At 44.9% G+C, this 7,111-nt stretch overlaps 1 pseudogene; it reads right to left on the reverse strand.

Annotated features, from left to right (window-relative positions):
• Positions 1-5,914: 5,914 nt before the first annotated feature.
• Positions 5,915-6,602, reverse strand: LOC147421061 (uncharacterized; annotated as a pseudogene).
• Positions 6,603-7,111: the final 509 nt, after the last annotated feature.

A 7,111-nucleotide genomic window follows, 5' to 3' on the forward strand; every position in this document is an offset into this window, starting at 1 on the left:
TAATGCCATATGCCGTCAAGATGTGTGATTTCAGTTGGAGAGATGCCCTCTCTTTGCATTTGTTGATAACAACCAAAATCTTCCTGACCCGAACCCTTGCCTTCAAGATATCCTCCCTTTGCATCTTCTAGAAACAGCCCAAAGCTTCTTGTCCCTGCCCAAGTTGGGCATACCCACCACCCCCTTATACTTTCCCCAAGCTCATGGGCCTCCATAGAGCTCATCACTATGCAGATGCCCTGACTCGCAATGCCCATCAAGAGATTTTTAGATTTGATGCAGTTAAGGCCGCTCCCTTAATTAATGGCGCATGGTGAGTACATCTCTTGCCGCCAAAATTAGTCTCTGTGCAGTGTGCAATGTGCAACGTTCAGGTATCCTAGCTAAATTAAGGCCCTAAATAGGCTCTAATGTTGTGACCTAGTGTTAGGTATTCCTAGTCAATTTTCTAATCCGTGGAATTTTTTCACTACATACTCACTCTATTTATTGAGTGTGAATCCACACATTTGTCAGTTATGAATTCTGTTTACTCCTAGAATTTCATTAGTGTGGCTAAGTGTCTAAGGAAACTCATATTTGTGTTCTCTCTTTTCCTACAAATTACAAGTACAAGAGTGCACTCATCTTGACAACATCAACCTAGCAATACATATGGACATGGGTCCTCATGAAGGGTGATGTAGAGGATGCACAAAGAGAGTTTAATTTTTGATGATGGTAAGGACTCCAAGTTATGCATTATTTTTTATTTTTTATTTTTTATTTTTTAAAACCATAAGCGCGAGTGAATAAATTAGAAGAGCAAAAGATAATTTACAAGAGAGGCAGCTACACACGGCTGATGCATGACATCATCCTTATACAAGCAAAACATGCCTCCCTTTATACAATTTATCTGTATCAAAAAGAAAGTCCTAGGATCTACTACCATCCAGAACATCTATCTATTTCAGCCTAGAGCCTTTCCAAATGATAATGACCCTCAGCGATCCTTTCCTCCAGTTGGTCAAGCTCGCTATCCAGTTCTTTCTCCCATTCATCCCGTGTATACATCCTATCTTCAAACTCTTGACCTCCGGATCCCCAGCCATGAGCTCGATCATAGAAGTATTTTGAATCCTTTAGAAAGTCCTTCTTAGTCCGATATAGGATGACTTGATCTTTAGTAATCTGCAGGTCTTGCACAATAATAGATGAAAGAAGGTTTTTCAGACTTGGGGTCTCATAAGCAACTTCATACATTATACAATTCCGTTGACGCCAGATAAGCCAAAGGAACTCTGCTCTGGCTTTGCTCCAAAAATTAGACAACACCCTAGAATAATCACCGGGAAGAAATTGTTTCTAGGATGGAGAGAAGCCCAAGGAGCTAATGAGGGGAGCCAGAAGCTTCCTGTTTTCAGGACAAACCAAAAAAAGATGGCCAATGTCCTCCACAACACACTTACATCTACAGCAAAGACCTATGCTGACATAGGCACGAAGAGCCTTCTTCCCAGTCCACAAGGCCTTATGGAGAATCAGCCAAAGGACAGATTTTTTCGGTTCTATGGCAAAGGACCAAATATTCCTAAATCTGAACTTCCAGTGATTACTTGTATAATTGACTTTCCATCTTTTGTTTAGAACAGAATGGAGAGAAGAGGCTGCCTTATCTCAGTGCCAAACCGGGTTATGGAGTTTAAACCTTCCCACCCAAGTAACCGCTCTGAGACCCAGGGGAATGGGAGTTTGCAGGGTCCAGCTCAACTCAGGAGGAAAGAGCCTTATTCTGGAGCGAATAAGTGGAATGTCCCAAGGCTTAACTCTGAAGTGAAGGGAGAGGTCGATGTCACTTTTCCAAGAATGAGAGCCGGGGTCCCATAGTTGAGACCAAGTTTTCAGGCCTTTCTTGTGGAGGACCAGAGCTCTCCTAATGGAAGTAGAAGGGATAGGAGGAATATCCAGCCCAGACCACCAAATGGAGTCATTCGGGGGAACTGAGAGTCTGTGCTTGGAGAGAGGATTAAGTAGAAGACAAGCTCTGTGCCTGTTCCAGGCTTGCATGATAGACCTCAAAAGGTCAAAACCAGCCGGGAGGACGCTTTGTTTACCGCAAAATATGACCATGGGTGGGATATGACTCCAGCCTTTGACTTCTGCAAGACGAAACTTATTGAGTTTCCTGAATAAGAGTTTAGCCCATTCCTCATTAGGTTGATGAAGAGCTGACACCACCATCTTAACCCCCATCTTGTCAGCAATGAGATTGACATTCTGTACACCCAAACCCCCTACATTCCTAGGAAGGGTACATGTATCCCAAGAGCCTTTGACATTCTTTCTAGAAAAGGGATCCCCAGCCCACAGGAAGTTCCGACAGATTTTGGAAATCCTCAACAGATGGCAGTCAGCTGGTCTCCAGCAACCAAAGAAAAATAAAACATACGCATTAAGAAAGTGATTAATAACCACGACTCTACCAGCCAGGGAGTGTTGAAAACCAATCCATCTGTTGAGCTTAGATTGAAACTTGTTGCATACCCAATCCCACCGAGCCTTGAGAGAGACCCCAAATCCCATGGGGATACCTAAAAGTCTGAAGATTTCTCCTTCTTGGAGGAGTTTGCAACCTGTCTCGGAGATCCATTCGGGAAAGAGGTGGTGAGAAAACACTCCAGTTTTGTTATGATTCACCTGAGAGCCAGAAGCTAAGCAAAAAAAATTCATGATTGCCCAGAATTCAACAAGAGTGGAGTCATCACTTGCTAATAAAGCGTTTGTGTCATCCACAAACTGGGAGAGACACTGTTGAACATCAGAATCTGGCAATGAGATCCCTTTGATCAAGCCCTTAGCCATCCTATCCTTGAATAGACAATTGAGGGAGTCAGCAGCAATTGCAAATAAAAGAGGAGCCAATGGACAACCTTGCCTGACAGACCTGGCCAGATCAAAAACATCCGATAGACCACCATTGAGAGACACTCAGACTCTTGCATTCCCCATGAGAGTGTGGATAAACAAGATCATTCTACTACCAAAGCCCATGGCTTCCAAACATCTGAGAATAAAAGAGCACTCAAGCCTATCATAGGCTTTGTCAAAATCAATCTTAACAAACACAAAATTTCTGGCCCGACTCAGTAGCATGCTTGAACCCTTCCCACAGGGAGATGACTGCCTCAACAAGCTTTCGACCTTTTATAAAACCTTTTTGTTCCTTAAAGATCCATTTCATGAGAAGAATGCATATCCGATTAGCAAACACCTTGTAGGCTGTGTTCAGCATGGTCAAAGGTCGCCAGTTAGCCAGGTCGTCCTTGGCCCCTCTCTTATGCAATAATTTAATGACTCCTGTATTAATAGAACAAGGGAGGGCCTTATGTACCAGCGATTCTTCCCAGACTGCAAGTAAGTAGGGAGCCATCAGCTCTTTAAACTGTTGGTAGAACTCTGAGGGGAGCCCATCCAAACCTGGGGTTTTATTAGGTTTCATATTTTCTATAGCTTGATAAATGTCAGAGAGAGATAAAGGGGATTCCACAACAGCAGCCTCCTGGTCCGGAATGACCTTGGTTCTGCAAGCTAGCATTTCAATGCGAGCTTCAGTAGCCTCTAGAGAGAGGGATTCTAGAGGATTGAACAAAGAGACAAAGTGACTTCTTACAAATTCAAGATTCTGGGCATCAGACTCAATAGGGGAGGGAGCTTGGAAGTAGGGGATGCGTTCTTTGGCATTCTTCTTGCGCAAAGACTTAAGCCTTTCCTTGGTGGGTCTGTCCACTTTGCCCGCCCACCACTGCTTAAAGAATGCCGAGGAGTGGTGAAACAAAACATCTTCCTCATGTCGGATTTGACTGCGCATGGCTGAGATGAGATTCTGAGCTTTGGGAGAAGGGGGAGAAACTTCCAGATTGGCCAGTTCTTCATATAGTCTGTCGCTTCTGTTTTTGCGGATAAGAGTGACCTCTTTTCTAAACAGAATTATTTTCTTTTGTGTTTCCTCCATAGCCCTGCTCCAAGCTCTTGCAGAAGAGCGATTAGCTTTAAAGGCATTGGACTAGATGGATTGGAGGGTTTCCTGAACTACAAGAAGTTTGAGTAATCTCGGGTCCATGTGAAACCAGCTATTTCTAACCTTTGATTCCTTCTCATCCAAGGTAAGAACGAAGGGATAATGATCATAGATACAAGTGTTATACCGAGGCTTGGCTTAAACCCTCGAGAAGGAGTTGGCAACAGAGGTGCTGACATAACCCCTATCCAACCGAGCTTTTCTTGAGATCTCTCCTCTACTATAATTTTGCCATGTGAACTCTCCCAGAGTTCCTGCATTCCACAGATGATGTTCTTGCATGAGCTTCTCCCAGGATGCTTGCTCTGCCCCTCTCAAAATAGTGCCTTTAGAGAGAAACAGGTCCTCCAAAGACTCGACCATATTAAAGTCTCCAGCAATGATGAGGGGTTCTTGGAAGGTAGCAAGAGCTTCGCATATCTTGATTCGATCAGAGACAGAGCCTCCAACGTATATTCCTACAAGTCTGGCATTGAAGGGGAGGGGCAGAACTACAGAGCACCAATTCAGGCCGACTTGGGGAGACAAGTTGCCATGCTTAAACTCCTCAGGAATACCTATAACACAACCACTTGAACCTTGGGGATATGTATCATGAAGCCAAAAATGGCGCTTGGAAATACTATCTAAGGCAAGTTTCCATGCTTAAACTCCTCAGGAATACCTATAACACAACCACTTGAACCTTGGGGATATGTATCATGAAGCCAAAAATGGCGCTTGGAAATACTATCTAAGGCCTTGGTAAGGTCAGCACCAACAGCTTTCACTTCTTGGAGAATCAAAAAATCCAGCGGATTATGTCGAAGCCACGAAGCAATTTTCCTGCATTTGTTGGGATCTGAAATCCCCTTCACATTCCAAGATAAAACATTCATTTAGCACCTCTTTTGGCTTTCCCTGAGGGTCGAGGTGGGGTCTGTGCCACACTAGCATGGTTCCTTTCATTATCCTTGAGAACCTCCATGGGGGAGGGACCACAAGAGTCTGCGGCTGGGGCGACCTCACCAACTGCCATGTTTTCTTTGTTAAGGTCTGGCAAGTGTTGGTTATTCATTGAGTTGACTTCGGCTTCTAACCTGGAAGCTGGAGCGGGTTCCTGCACTTGGGTGAGAGGAATGCATTCCCTTGAATCTTCTGAATCGGAATCGACATAGTCCTAAATATGGGAGAGAATAGCAAATCAGTTATGATGGGCAAATTTTCTCTTTGAGTCCTGTCTCTTAGCCGAGGCAGACTTGTTGTGCGGCTGGTGGGCCTTGCCTTTGTTCTTGCTCTGGGCACCCTCTAGCTGAGCAACATCATCGTCCTTAGGGGGCCGGTCAGAAGGGGGTTGAGGGGGTAGAGAGCCTTAGGAGGTGCCTTACTCGGGCACTCCCTCACAAAGTGACCTCGCTTTCGGCAGAGGAAGCAGGTGTCAGGTAGGTACTTATATTCAATGGCCGGCTCAAGCACCTCACCATCATCAATGCAGATTTCAATAGAAGAAGGGAGCAGGTTGGGGTTGGAAATGTCCATTTCCACAAGGACTTGAGGGTGCCAGGCAAGGTTGTAGAAGTCTTGTCTCAATCTGCCTCCTAGAACTTTACCTAACGCCCTTGCAATGAGTCCAAGGTGGTTGTAGAGGTGTATGGGTAGATTGTGGAGTTCTACCCACACTAGGTAGTTCCTCGAAGCCGACGTTTCTGGGTTGAAGGACTTGTTCCAACGGAATAGACAAAGCGGGGAATTACGGATGACCCATTGCCCATAGCTCAAGTCTTGGAATGCCATCTCAGGCTCTCTAAAAACAAAGAGAAAGTGGTTTTTAGGTAGACATTGAATGGTTTCCACTTCTAGTCCTTTGGTTGACCACTATTGCTTCACCCAGGCTTTCAACATGTCCACCGGGGGGCGAGGACCAGCTAAGAGGCCAATAATGGCTCGACTCTCAAGGTCCCTTTCCACTTTTCTGATTTGAACAGAAGGCAGAATTACTGAAGGCATACCTTCTGAAGGTTGCCCTTTGCTAGCTTGAGCGTTGCCTGTACAGTCCCCAGATTGAGGGTCCGAGGGAGGGAGACATATGCTAAATCGGGGAGCAGCTCCAACAGGCTCGTTATCTCTCCCTAACGAACATCGAAAATCTTCTGCTCCATCGGGGACAGTGGACTTGTTCTACAACACCTGTTGACGAGCGGAGAGTGCTTGCATGAGCTTTTCAGCAAACTCAGGCGGGAGAACTTTTGCAATAAGCGGGTCCATGTTTGAGAGGACCTGAGGCTGTGGAGACTTGAGGCTGCCATCTGGATGGACGGGACATTGGGAAGCAGCAGAGTCGTACGATGGGGGAGGGGGTTCGCTGCATCCCATGCACTCGAGGAGTTTCCATGCGAGGGTAACGAGGGGCGGTGAGGGAAAGATGAAGAGGCAAACATCCTGCCCTATCAGGGTAGGCACGAGAGAGATTAGGCGAGGCTAAGCCATCGCTAAACAGAACACAGGCTCTCTCTCTCCTTGCAAGACCGCTCTGGGTTATGCATTAGTAGTTTAACAATACAAAGCTCTATAAATGTCGCGATGTATTTGGCGCTCCCCACTTTTTTTGAATTTGCAGTCGACTGGAGCTCCACAATAAGGAAATTAACATCTCATTTGTAGCCCAATCGTGTTATACACCCTTTTGAAAGATTTCTCCATTCAAAGAAAAACTTGAGAGTAAGCTCAACCAAAGGTGAAAGACATAGTGGAGCAGTAAACAATGGATCTATAGGATTTAAGTGTATTTGAAGCTTTCCTATTCCCATAAAACATAGCTTTCTCCTGTGGTTGATCCTTTCAACACGAACTATGAACCTTCTCAAGAGCTCGAAAAGCTAAAATAGGGATGGCTTATGTGTCATATGTAAATTCACAGAATACATTTCACATATCTATCTAGGTTGTCCATATGTGAAGCAAAAGCTCTTCATTTTTCAAAAATATTGTCTCCCCTCTCTTTATCCTCAAGCTCTTAATACCATAGAGCTTTTAGTAGGTGAATGTAATCATTTATACATCCCACATTGGAAT

This window comes from Adiantum capillus-veneris, chromosome 28 (assembly GCF_014529385.1).
Source record: "Adiantum capillus-veneris isolate H3 chromosome 28, ASM1452938v2, whole genome shotgun sequence".
Taxonomy (NCBI): domain Eukaryota; kingdom Viridiplantae; phylum Streptophyta; class Polypodiopsida; order Polypodiales; family Pteridaceae; genus Adiantum; species Adiantum capillus-veneris.